The following is a 14,189-nucleotide window of genomic DNA, read 5'->3' as shown; positions in this document are numbered from 1 at the left end:
TTTGACTTAATTCAAAATCCTAATGGAGCTTATCTAAAATCTAATAACAAATTTGCTACACACGTAATAGGTACACAAAAAATACCTGTTTTTAATGAATTTCAGTCATCAAAAGTAAACACGATCGGAACACTGCAATGGGTAGCTGCATTGTGCATAGAGCAGCCTTATTGTCTATCACAACTTCTGATCAGAATCATGATGAACCATACAGTAATGAATAATATATTTTTTAATGATCATGATTCATGATAATAGACACCATTTTCATCATGAAGAAAGACCACGAAAGCATTGTCACTAGAATTTTAAAAAAAATCAATAATTACCTTAAGTACGAAAATTTTAATCCACTAAAACACAGCACTGCACTTTGTCAATGGAATACGCACTTTAAAAAATTGCTGGACCAAACAAAAGACGGTGAAACATCCGCCTCCTGCTATTACCCTTTCGCAACTGCCAACTGGCTTCACGCTTGGCGAGGCGATTGGCGGGCGACAACGAACTCGCGTACAGTCGTGTAGTCTATACTTTGTTCGAGTGTGCACGGCTGTACTGGTGACGAACAAAGACGACGTCGGCCGATTCATCACAGCTGTTCAGTGTTTGTGAACCCGATGCGAATCGAAGTCGATGATGAGCGAGATTTGTGACGTAACAAAATTTGAATTTGGAATCATGTTAAACCACAGTTGAGTCACGCATGTTACTGAAAAATATCGAACAAAGAAACCGGTGATTTGAAATGGAACTCCGAAGGCCTTTGCACATGCATTTGTAACATTCTTTCCGTTATTGTAACTAAGTGTTATTTATTTATATTGTTTACATTACACACGCTGTATTTGTTCATTCAACGTTACCATCCGCTTCAATGCCATCCGAAGCATCCTCTTCAGGAATTACTAAACAATTACTTGTTTTGCGATGTATTTCACAGATACTTACTAGAAATTGAAGAGAGAAGAGATAAATACTTCGTAAATAATTATGTACTTAAGACATTTTTTTACTTTCCGGAGTTACCTCTACATAATGATGTTTAAAGACAAACAAGTAGTGTATCATGTCATAAAGATAGAGATTTAATAAAGAGATAATAATCTGTTATTGTTTGGGAACATTCTAACGTGGATACAAACTCGACACAAAGTACAATTTTCCAAACATGTTGATAAGGTCAACCGTAGCCATTGACATTAAACGTATATTAGGGTTTAAGGTTGGAGTCAATTCGCTACGGTAACTTTATGAATATGTCCTTCTACTGTTATAAAACAAGATATCAGAGAGATTAACCACGGAACTAAATAATTACACAAACAATTCAAACCGAAGAAGCTGCGAAGGACATACAATAATATAATGTTCCCATTAACCACGGAATTGAATAATAACGCAAAAGTGTGACTACATAATGCAAACTGAAGGACAATATAACACTATATTATTCAATTCCTGCAAATCAAGCACAGTTTCTGAGGCATTTTGACTAAAAATCATATTCTACTAACGCTTTTGAAGAGTTAACGTCAACCAATAAACATTAACCAATCAACAACATTGTTGAGTTGATAAACTCTCGTTAAATACGTGTGGCACTTGAGGACTGCCGCGGTAAAGCTATTGCATAACAATAGCCAGTCTACACACAACCGCGCCGAAGTCTGCCGAACTGAAACGTCGTTAGTTTATTTTCGTTACGGAATTTCTTGACTCGGCCGCTGTGCTCAAAGTCTGCTATTAAAGCTATGCAATAGAACTTCAGAAACTGGACATAAGAATTGCTGCATCTTAAAACAAAAGCCTCGAATCCTTAAATACACTGGACAGGAGACTCAATGAAAGCCTTATCTACCGACTACCGCGTCTCTACATTGTCTATTTCCACATTTACTGATAGTATATTTGTTAATTGATACAATAATAGTGTCAATTGATTGTACTCAGTAAACAAATTCGAAGGTCTGATCTTTGAACCAGACCTTGGTGTATGGCTAATGGCTCATATTTATATTATCTACGTGATTTATGTTATTCTTATAATATTTTTTCTGATCATAAATCAAAATATTCTTATTCTAGGATTAACAGTTTATATCTGTTACTACGTTACGTTACGTACCTAGAAACGTTCGTGATAATTACGTATTAAGGAAATAAAATAAAAATTATTATTTCTAACTTTATTTTATTTTGTAATTATATTTTCTTAGGTTGAATAATTTCATTAAGAACGTAAACGAATTAAAATATTTTACTTTCTTCACTTTTTTAATGGTTCGGTTCATTGTGTATTGTGTAATGTATATAGTTCTTTTGCATTACTGTATTTTACATACACTAACAATATACATTTTCTAAATGCTACAGCCTATCGGGTTCGGGGCACAGGCTGACCTTTAAGAGAGGAGGCCGTGGTCGCATAAAAAAATGGAAGATTTTTGCATACTTTAAGACTGTAAGTGGGTTGCTTTATAAGAAGCCGGTACTCAGATAGTTTTAAAACGATTCTAAACGCTGATATTAAAAATTCAGCAGGTGATATTCAGGTATTTAGAGCATCCTAAATACCACCGAGCTTAGGTGCGCTGTGCGACCTATTGAAAATAGCCTCATTTCACAAGAGCTTCACGCTTCACAGCTGTATTCATTTTCCATACGTCTCCGACCTACGTAATCTTTTATCATTGTGTATCGTAGGTGGTACAATCGATGAACGTCAGAACTTACATCACGTCATTTGTTAACAATAAACAAGAGATTTACAAATATTTACTCAGATTAATAAGCATTTTGAGGTCCTGAGGTCGATATTTGACGTGGTTAGTCACAACAGCTGCGTTCGTGAGTTCCATGCCTAAACGATTCATAATAAACTTCGGTGCATTCAGTACACGCGTACCGGCGGTGAGCGAGACAGAACCTCTGTCTGTTTCAGTCTAACATCGATTTCGGTCATTCCTCCTATCTCTTTCGTGTATATTGCTCCGTCTCTCTCTCACGCACATTGCGGACATGGGGTAACTTCAGTAGGCAAAGATTAACTGCCCTATTTAAAGAAAGCTTCAACCACCGGTGCATTCTATAATGGTCCTTATGCATTTAATCAAATTCTATCTTTGGCATTTACATCTATTACAATAGAACTATTTCTAGCTGGGCTAGACTTGATTGAACTAATAGTTTTTGGCCGACGAAACACTGGTACTTATGTCTGGCGTTTTAGAAATGGACCATCATCATCAACTATTCCTACTACTGGGGCTTTCTATGTTATGAGTGTTATGACTATAAGGGCCTGTTTCACCACTTTCTGATAAAGTGCCGAAAAGGCTATTCACAACTTTTGGGACAGATGCTCCATACTTGATCTGTCAAGTTAATTGGTGGATAGCCTATTCGTCACTTATCAGGAAGTGGTGAAACAGGCCCTAAGGCTTTTTATTTTATCACAAGTTCAGGAATCACAATCTCAACATTAACCTCTATCAAGTTACCACTCTTAGGGCCTGTTTCACTATTTCCTAGTTCCTGACAAGTGCCGAATAGGCTATCTACCCCTTAACTTGACAAATGAAGTGTGGAGAATCTGTCAAAAAAGTTTTGAATAGCCTATTCGGCACTTTATCAGAAAGTGGTGAAACACGCTCTTAGATTAATGATTGGTCTCCGCGCACTACTACCAATCGCCAGTTACCACTGGTTGATGTCTGATGGGTAGAACTTATATTATGTGTATGGGTGTAAAAAGAGTAAAGATCTACAGTCTACACATTGTATACTTTTCATTCCTGGATAGCACTACTTTCAATGTAGAGACTAAAGAGAGACCCATCAACGCAATAAATAAATAAATTTCTGATTAAATTCATAAAGCAATCTCTAAATTTAATAAGTACTTATCGCAGAAAATTATAATTATCTTTATTAAAGTAACAATTAAAATAGCTGTGGGAATTTCGTGACTCTTTGATAAACGGTAGCGACTAGTGAATAATGAAATAGGTCGTTGCACCTGCGTCGCGTCGATTCAAATATTGAAGCTAGATTATTCGAAAATTAAATTTTAATTTCATCCATAGATTCTAGAATATTTTAAAAACTTTTTTTTATTGTGGAAAAAAATATAATCGCGTGGCCTTTTCGAAATGTAAAACCAAGACGTGATTTTTCAATAATGGCCGAAGTTCGGAATTTAAAAATTTAAATTTCGAACTTCGTAAAATATCGGCATTGTTTTGAGGGTTCCGTACTCAAAGGGTAACAACGGGACCCTATTACTGAGACTTTGATGTCCGTTCGTCCGTCCGTCCGTGCGTCCGTCCGTCCGTCTGTCTGTCTGTCTCCAGGCTGTTACTCAATAACCGCTATAGCTAGACTTCTATCTCAATCAAAATTTTCACAGATTGTGTATTTCTTTTGCCGCTATAATAACAAATACTAAAAACAAAATAAAATTAATATTTAATACAACTCCCATACAACAAACGTTATTTTTTTGGCCTTTTCAGGGTTACGTACCCAAAGGATAAAAACGGACCCTATTACTGAGACTTCGATGTCGTTAAATAAAATAAAATTTTAAGGGGGGCTCCCATACAAAAACACAATTTTTTGCCTATTTTTCCTTTTTATTGGTACGGATAACGGAACCCTGTGTGCGCGAGTCCGACTAGCACTTGTTTTGACTTCTTTTAGTCGTAATCAATAATGACAGCAGGTAGGCATTTGAAATACTCACAAAATACTTAATTATGATTGTACTATAATAATAAATTATAAAATTTAAATAAAATGAATATTGAAGGGGGCTCCCATACAAAAAATACAATTTTTTACCAACTTTCGCTCCATGCAGGACCATGACGGTACTTCGTGCGCGAGTTCGACTCGCACTTGGCCGATTTTTTTATGCTTATTTTCGTACTAATATTATGATTCATATTATTTTTTGCAGCGTAGGCAGTTTTTATCTCTAAACGCATTATCTTACAAATAATACCTGCAAAAAAAAAAACAACAAAGGTAAGTATAGGTAATAGGACGTTCGAATCTTGCTTACATACTTATAATAATTAAATACTTATAATATAGTAACGAATACGGTAGCTATGACGTAGATCGTTTTATAATACGATGAGATCTTTAAATCCAATAAGCTAGACGCTAGTACAAAATGCAATAACTTTATTGAATTTACAAGTGTTATGGAATAAGGCTGGTAAATGAGAGCACAAAGCAAGATATATTTAAATTTCCACCCAAACTAGATATTTTATGCCATTGCCATTTAGCCGAAATTTTTTCGTTTTCGCTTCGTTATAGAATCGCCGATCAAAATGTATGGAATTGACTTATGCGTTCGTTACTATGACGTTGACGTTCGACTCTTCTAATATGTCAAATAACGAAGCGAAAACGAAAAGATTTTGGCTCACCCCCCAGACACAATAGACATAACTACCAGTAGCTCGACTGCAAAGAAACGGACAGTTTTCAATATCTGTCAAATTCGTCGGGTTTCACTAGGATTATGAATGGATTGTGCCTCGCGCTGGCTGATATAATTTATTTTTAAATATTTAAAATAAAGATTTTAAAATTGAATTCTGACAATTTTAATCGCATGTGCCAAAACACAAACAACAATACGACCAAAGAGGAACACGTCCATCAAAAATGTCATATTTTTAAATTCGTAGGTAACAATCTAACAACCCTAGCGACGATTTTCGTCATAATACGTCAAATTTAAAAATTTCAACATCAGTTCTAAGTCGGTATACTCTATCATTCTGTCTACTCTGCCCCAGATCTATGTTTAAGATATCATCAGTCGACTGTTGGCTTTGTTTTATCTAACTAGTAACGCTTATGTCAATTCCATACATCTTGATCGGCGATTCTATAACGAAACGAAAATAATGATAAAGTCTTGGCTTAATCATTTTCGTTGCTATATTGAGACGTAGGTTACGTAACTAATAACCAAAATTATAGCTAACCAGGAACAGTTGACGGCTATAAATTTGTTAACTTATTGAATTGTATTAAAATATAAAAGCAGCTTGCAACCAAAGTAGATATTTCAATATAAACAGCAATGCGACGCGTAGAATGCATCTAAATTTGTATTGAATTGACAGATTGACATGACGTCTCACGTAATTGAAGTCTGTCAAATCCATACAAATTAAGGAATGCATCTACGCGTCGCGTTGCGGTTGAGCCTAAAATGAAATATCTCTATTCTTTATCTTATCTTGGCTAGAGGCTCTAAATCATACCACCTGCAACTTTTCGCTATCGTCCCACGCGAAAAACATACCATCCTCATCACCTTGATGAGTGGCAGTCTTCCACAGTGCGTTTTTCGAGTAACTTTCTGTCGCGCACTGTAAAACTCTGGAATGGGCTGTCACCAGCAGTACTTCCGGACCGATACGACCTGCAAACCTTCAAGAAAAGAGCGTATACCCTCTTAAAAGGCCGGCAACGCACCTGCAGCTCTTCTGATGTTGCGAGTGTCCATGGGCGACGGTAGTTGCTTACCATCAGGTGACCCGTTTGCTCGTTTGCCCCCTTATTTAATAAAAAAAAAAACAGTTATTTTTTTCAGTGTGAAGATTTGATCGAAGGCGTGAAGCCTGTCCCGCCGGGGTCGATGACCGCGATTGCGTTTCACTCGCCGTTTTCTGTTGCACCATTATCATAGAAGGATAAATTTCAATAATCAATATTCTGATTCCTGTTAACTTCGAAACTCCTAAATTAATAAGATGATATTAAGATAAGAAGATTAAAAAAATAGATGAAGTTCTTGTAAAAATAAAAGGGCAGGAAAAGAAGGAGATATTATTAAGAAATAGGATTGCCTATGTATCACTATTCACTATTATTGATTTTGTAATCTGGCTCCTTAGTCAAAATGCATGCGCCAGTTTCGATAGCGAAGAAAAAGATGTCAAAAACATGTGGGATTTGACACAGCATACTAAAGGCCTGTCCACACGTATGGCCTGTATTCAGTTTGATTAGTGCAAGTGAAGATGATTAGAACAGATGATTAGTGATTATGAGAAAATATAGAACTTGCACTAATAAGTCGCTGTTAACACCTGCTTTTTCCTGATTACTAATCACCTGCAATAATCACCTGCGCTTATCACTAATCAAAGTGAATACAGGCCATTAGCGTTGTGTTATGTCAATTGCCATACATTTTTGACTCAGCTTTTCTAGATGATCGAAAAATATTCTAAAAAGGTAGAGTTAGACAGTAAACACAAGTAGAGTAGATCAGTAGAGTGAGTCAGACTTGTTAGTCTGTTCTGATTTTGAAACTGTCATCGACTATCGTGCCGCATTTGGAGTTTTAATTTTCGTTAATACTAATAACTAATTGACAAGTATGTATCACTTAATTTGGCCAAAGCAGCTGAGAAGATCCAAAATACATATTGTTATGTTTAAGTACTTTGAGTGCACGAGTACCTACTCACTTGAACAACATTGTACGCGATTCCGCGTTTTTAGAATAACCGTACAAGTTTTTACTTTTTTTAAGAGCCCATATGACCCTAACTTGACTACATACTTTAACCTAGATCTCAAAATCTGTAAGGTCTAGAAAACTGATTTTTTGACACAAGTAACTTCAGTTCATAAAGATTAAATGCTCAAGACGAAAACACGATTACTCAAAAAATGCTCGATAGTTTCTTTTTTACAAAAAACCTTGTTTTAGACACATTTTTGCTTGGATCTTCGAAGTTTGCTGTCTTTTCTTTAATATTTTTTAATATCTAAAAAGGTATTGATAAAACCTAAATTTGCTCCAAAACACTTTTTTCATAATCATTATAGTTCGTCTTTTATTCAAGTAAAACAAACTAGGCGATGATTCCGCGCCGTCCTTTTTCACCTGGCATATGAAAGACGGGCGTGAGTGTGAAGAGAGAAGGACGATGTTTGATTTTTAGAGTCAGGTGAGCTCTTAATGGGTCAAAACTACTCAAAACTGAAAATGCAAGCATGACATCCAGCCGACGTCTTCCCGCCGCACCCGCTGGGAGAACGTTGGCGCCACTTCACATCAAGCCCATGGGCCGGGGGCGCAACATCAATTATTATTCTTCTATAGTACGTAATAACTAATAACTTATTTTTATTTTAAAATTTACATTAAAATACAGTCCACTATGCAAGTTATTTCAATTAATTAACACAAACAACATTAATTTTATCTACATTTTACTTATTTTTTAAACTTTTAAAATATAATATACTTATTTCACTTGTACTATATTTTTGTGATGATAACAAAATATTAAAAATATTTGGTTTGTTTTATCAAAGTAATGACCTGTATACCACTGTATAAATCACCACTGATAATAATATAGTAACGGTCATTATCATGACCCAAATCCCAATTATATTTGGGTCATTCTGTTTTACTACTTGCAACATTGACCCGTTCACAATTTTGCAATATTTTAAGGTAATTTCGGTACAGTGAGCATAAAAGTGAGCACTTTAAGTCTATAATAGTCTCTTGTCTGGGATCGAAAATTCAAAGTTCTGAGTAGGTAAGTATCGAAAATTTACAAAGAAAATATGAAGTTAATAAACTTTTAGTAAGTATCTAGTGAAATCAGAAAAGTTACTATAGGACTTACTTTTTATCACTTATTTATAATTCGTTAGAGAAATCTGCGCTCTATCAGTATTATATTGTTAATATCATCAGTGGCGTTTATATTAGAAAATTTAAATAAAAAGTATAAACGTTATAAACTGGCCAAGGCAAACATAATTAAAGTAATGCGCATTAAAAATACTATTGCGAATCTAAGTTACATTGCACCGTAAAAACTAGGAATGAGGAAATAGTTGCCTTAATCTTCTATTTCTAGTAAATAAGAGGTAAGAGTTTCCAGTAAATAAAACTGTATCATAGTAAGTCACATCAGAGTTTATAATTAAACAATAAACAATATTTTAATCACGTTTTTAATTTTAAAATCGTTATTTAATTCTTTACCTAAATAGGTCAAGTTTTGTCCCACTAGAAACTTTTTGATGATGAACCAAGATGAGAAGATAATATTATATCAACATCATTTATGTCATGCAATGAGTGTTTGAGTGAACAATGAGTGAACTTTGAACTCAGCACGTGCGCTTACTGACATACTCAGTCGCACTCGATAATATAATAATTATTATTTCAGTAATTATAAACATATATTTATTACATTGTTATATTAATTAATGGCAATGATAAGGCTAATTGAAATGTGGTTGTTCTTTTCATCTGTGTAAATTTATACTATTGTGAAAACTGGAAAGCATAAGCAAAGTACTAAAGCTTTTTAGGGTTCCGTACCCAAAGGGTAAAACGGGACCCTATTACTATTTACTGAGACTTCGATGTCTGCCCATCTGTCTGTCTGTATGTCTCCAGGCTGTACTCAATAACCGCTATAGCTAGACTTCTGAAATTTTCACAGATGGTGTATTTCTGTTGCTGCTATAACAACAAATACTAAAAACAAAATAAAATTAATATGTAAGGGGGGCTCCCATACAACAAACGTATTTTTTTACCTTTTTTGCTCGTAATCAATAACGGCAATAGCTAGGCACACACTAGTTAATTGTATCTGTAATCTAGTAATAAATAACAAAATTAAAATAAAATATATAATTGAAGGGGGCTCCCATACAAAAACACAATTTTCGGCCTATTTTTCCTCTATAACGGTACGGAACCCTTCGTGCGCGAGTCCGACTCGCACTTGTGTGATTATTTGTTCAATATGTGCAATTAACTGATAGAGTCTCATTTTATATTATAAATAACCTACTACAACTATTTTATTTGTTAGTTTAGGCTTTCAGACTATAGAAATTGATAATTTCAAGAGCACAAAATGAATATGAATTTCAGTTCTGTTATTTTCGAATAGGGCTCTTTTAATTGTCTGACACCTAATATCAAGCATTCAACCAATCAACCATTCATCCATTCCAGATCCATTTAAAAGATAAACATCTGTCAGAAACTGGACTGTACTTAGCTGTAGTAGGTACTCCCACAGAAATCCATTCTTATCCAGATGGATAATCTGCATTAATCAGTTGGGCTATGTTAGGCCCAGCTAACATGTAATGGCTACTACCGTTGACTTGACCTGATCACATTTGGTCAGGCTGGACATCTGATGTGATCAGGTCAGGATCTTCCTATAAATCAATTTCCCTGACTGTACGTACGTCTATAGCAATAATGCACATTCAAAAAGCAAGACACCTTGAGACGAAAGTTTGGCGACCCCTGCTGCAATGGTATGCCGTTGCCTTAGTTATTGAACTCCATCTGACCGCAATAGATTCATTGTATTGAATTGCGGACCAATTGCCTCTTGTTAACATACATTTAGCGTCCGTTAGCGACAATCGCTTTAAATGATCTGCGTCTGTGCACTATTTGCTCTTATTGGCTCTATTTTATACAGGTGATTTTTTATTTATTAAATCAATACTTTTAATAAAATGCGCAAATGTGTTACCACCTTACAAAAACTGATAACTACAAGTGTAAACTATAATGGGCCAGAAACAGGTCATGGGATCTGGGGGCATGGAAGTGCCCCCGCCGAGACGAGCCAAGCGAAGTGCAACGGTACTTACCTTTTCTCGAAGTGTTTCGTCGTTTTTTTGAACCGTACATATACTCAGGATATGATGTCAATTATATTTAGACTAATTAAACATACAAAGTCTCAATTGAATCCCTCTAATACTTTAGATTTTATTGATATCTAAAATACAAAGATTTTGTCACTGATGATCATCAAAATGTTTGGCTACTTTTGAAGTGCTAGAAAGCTGGGTATGTAATTTAAGTTTAGTATACAACCAACAAAAAAATTCATAAGCTTATAACTTTCGCCCCCCATCATCTTAAATTGGGGGATGGAGGTTTATAATAATTATGAGACTTTCATCAATAATTATATTATGAATTAGGACTTAAGAGTTTACACGGGACTGTTATAGGTAGTAACTAAAAAACGCATTAAAAAGGTAGATACAGCTTACAAGAACCAACTTACAAAAAGAACTGAAATCCCACCAAAAAAATTTCATGCGAGAAAGATGTCAGATCTCATGTTGAGATCTGACATCGTATCACCGTGTGACCTCCACGATGGAAGCGAAACGGTGAAGCCATACATATTTACTGATATTATGTAGCATTTACTGAGCTGGGCTGGTCACGTAGCTCGAAGAACAGACGATCGCTGGAGTAAACTTACTCTGGAATGGAGACCAAGGCTGGGAAATCGGGGTGTAGGTCGACTTCCAACTAGGTGGGACGACGATCTCCGCTTAGTTGCAGGCCCATGTTGGATGCGAGTAGCAGGAGATCGGTCATCTTGGCGTTCATTGAGAGAGGCCTATGTACAGCAGTGGACGACTATAGGCTGATATGATGATGATGATGATGATGATGTAGCATTTGTTGTAGTTAGTGTCGGTAGAGTTAGGCCGTATAGATTCAGAAGCTTGGCTCTACATGAGATCTGATTTCTTTTCGTAGGGTAAATCTTATGTGGTCGTCTCAGCAACATTTTACATGAAATGTTTTTGGTGGGATAGTTTTTATTTCGGAAAAAAATACGGTCTCTGTACGGCGAGCGAATTTTTGACGAAGCACAGTTGCGGACAACATCTAGCACTTTATAAAGCTGTGAGTTATAACACTAAGAAAACATCTCCTAGTTGTTAAGAAAGAACAGGCTTCATTGGGTTGTAACTTGTAACTGGTAAATTGATGGAAGATGCAACCTTCACCTCTGAAAATGTTAATTGTTACAAAAACAACCATTTTATTACCACATAGTTTTACTATCATCCATATTATCTTTAATTTATTCGTTAATCTTAATATTATGTGCGGTATGAAGGTTAGTACTAAAAAAACTAAGATTTGCAAATGGACAGACATGACAAGGTCTGCAGCACTTATGGACTAAGAATTTGTTATTCAAAATACTTAAGAATATCAGACATTCTTAAATCTATATTATTCCCATAAGACATAAGTGGAACTGCAGTATGCAGTGTTGCAATTACATTGCGTGCTCATACTAATTAATACAAATTACAAACATCATGAGTAATGACTAGTTCATATAATGGGAGGAGTTGCTAACCATTTACTGTTTTCACCACATAAGACTGGACCAATCTGGATTGTTGTCAACTGCAGAAAAGATTACGTTAGTAACATATTAATCTATGATTAATTTTAACTACTTTCACGAACTTAAGTTTAACAAAAATAGGCACAAAGTGGCCTAACGACGAGTTTATTGGCCGTTCTGTCTAAATGTGATTTTACTCTACATTTTGTTATTTTTCTATGGCCTAACCGTGGCCTAACCGTGGCCTAACCTAACAAGTTAAAAATACATATTTTTATCTTTATTTAAAGAATAGTAGCTAGTTAAAGTACTATCAGAGAAGTTGATTTCTAGCCAGATGGGGGATCTACGTAGTTTGGACGCGTTATATATAACCTAGGCGACAGATCACAATAATCAACAATGAATTGATTGAAAATATGATCCAACCAAATGACGTTGGTCCGTCAACTGCCTAGGAATCGATTTCCTCGATGGTACATTATTTCAATCCAGTAGCAATCCACCCTGGATTGTATCACTGATTTGGAATAATGTAAAAGGGTCATCGGTCAGTTTGGATCGAAATAAAGAAGTAATCATTTGCAAGAAAATCGTGTCAATTGAGGGTCGGACTTTGGAGCTGTATTACCGGTCATTATAATAATATAATCTCTCTCCGATTCCCTAATGATGAGCATCAACCCAGAACGTGTAAATATTTCTTCTTATTGGCTTGGAAGTATTATAGTGATGTGAAAAGTTTGAAAAAAGTAGGTATTAATCGTCTGACTTAAAAAATATGCAACTTAGGAGTTAGGGGATACAGCTGTCAGCTACCGCCTACCACCAAAGGATGCCGTAACAGTTTCATTCTTTTTACCTCCTGCCTGGATCATTTCTGTAATTTTATGCCAAAACCATTTGACAGTATTATCTTATGTCTGAATAATACCTAAATATTATTATGTAAGTACCTGGATGACCGAGCTTTGCTCGGTATAGCAAACACTCATTGACTTCGTGTTACTTAACAACGCCATCTGCTGGAATAGCTTTAGCTGTTGTTGTGTCGCTAAAGCAATTAGTTGCTTCAGCGACACAACAACAGTTCAGTTTATCCAGATTCCAATTATATTTATATATATATACAATACTACAGTTCTTTGTCAAAACGTATATTTTATGTTCAAAACATAAATTTTCGTCATGTGCGTCGTTTGGATATTTCATCACTATTAGTCGCAACTCGCAATTTAATTAACAACCAGCATCAATTTTAGTGGGCACCAAGGAACAGTTAGGTAGTACCTGTAATTTTATCTTAGGCTGATGCTAAAACTGGGAATAACTGCTTCTTCAGAAATATAAGTTAGCGTATAAATATATTGTTACGGTACACGGTATACGGACATGTGGTGCCAACTAGCGGCAAACTAGCGAAGCTGATCAGGGGACATACTACACATAAATCCTACTCGAAACTAGATGGCGCTAGGTGGTACATGCTCGTGCCTCCTAGAAAGTTCCACTTGTTTACTTGTTTACGTGAATCGGGAACTTTCTGGAGTTCGTCTCGCCATATAAAAGGCCGCAGGTAGATGGACCGGCAATTCAGTTCGATCTGAGCAATCGTCAAGGCGATTTTGGAGTGAAGACAAGTGATCAATAGTGAGTGAACCAGTGAAACCTACGACTTGGCTACGACCTAGGACAGTGATAGTGCTTAGTGATTGGACCTAGTGATTAGTGTTTGGACTTAGTCCTAAGTGTGGTCACAACACTTAGCACTAAGTCCAAACAGTAAGTGTTTATAGTGCAGTGTTAATAAAGTCTTCAAGAGAGTCAGCAGGTCTTTCTCTCCAAATTCTTCGAACCCTAGCACGTAACAATATTATGACAATAATTATTGACAAGTAGGGATTTGTACCTAATACTATCCTAAAAACTTGAGAGAATTGCCGCACTCAAAAGAGAAAATTAATT

At 35.7% G+C, this 14,189-nt stretch overlaps 1 protein-coding gene and 1 long non-coding RNA gene across 2 annotated transcripts in view; one reads left to right on the top strand and one right to left on the bottom strand.

The window, feature by feature from the left end:
- LOC121738976 (ATP-binding cassette sub-family G member 4) overlaps positions 1–580 on the bottom strand; it is a 40,047-nt gene extending 39,467 nt beyond the window's left edge. The window contains exon 1 of the mRNA XM_042131287.1: positions 330–580. The gene's annotated coding sequence lies outside the window, so the exon portion shown is untranslated. The remainder of the gene's footprint in view (positions 1–329) is intronic.
- Positions 581–8,439: 7,859 nt separating this feature from the next.
- On the top strand, positions 8,440–12,629 carry LOC121739999. Its single transcript, XR_006037519.1, has 3 exons — positions 8,440–8,451; positions 10,173–10,179; positions 12,527–12,629. It is a non-coding gene; the product is annotated as an uncharacterized LOC121739999 (long non-coding RNA).
- The last annotated feature ends 1,560 nt before the right edge of the window (positions 12,630–14,189 follow it).

The sequence above is a fragment of the Aricia agestis genome, chromosome 2 (assembly GCF_905147365.1).
Source record: "Aricia agestis chromosome 2, ilAriAges1.1, whole genome shotgun sequence".
NCBI lineage: Eukaryota > Metazoa > Arthropoda > Insecta > Lepidoptera > Lycaenidae > Aricia > Aricia agestis.
Note: the sequence above shows the minus strand (reverse complement) of the source record. Positions and strands in the feature narration are given on the sequence as shown.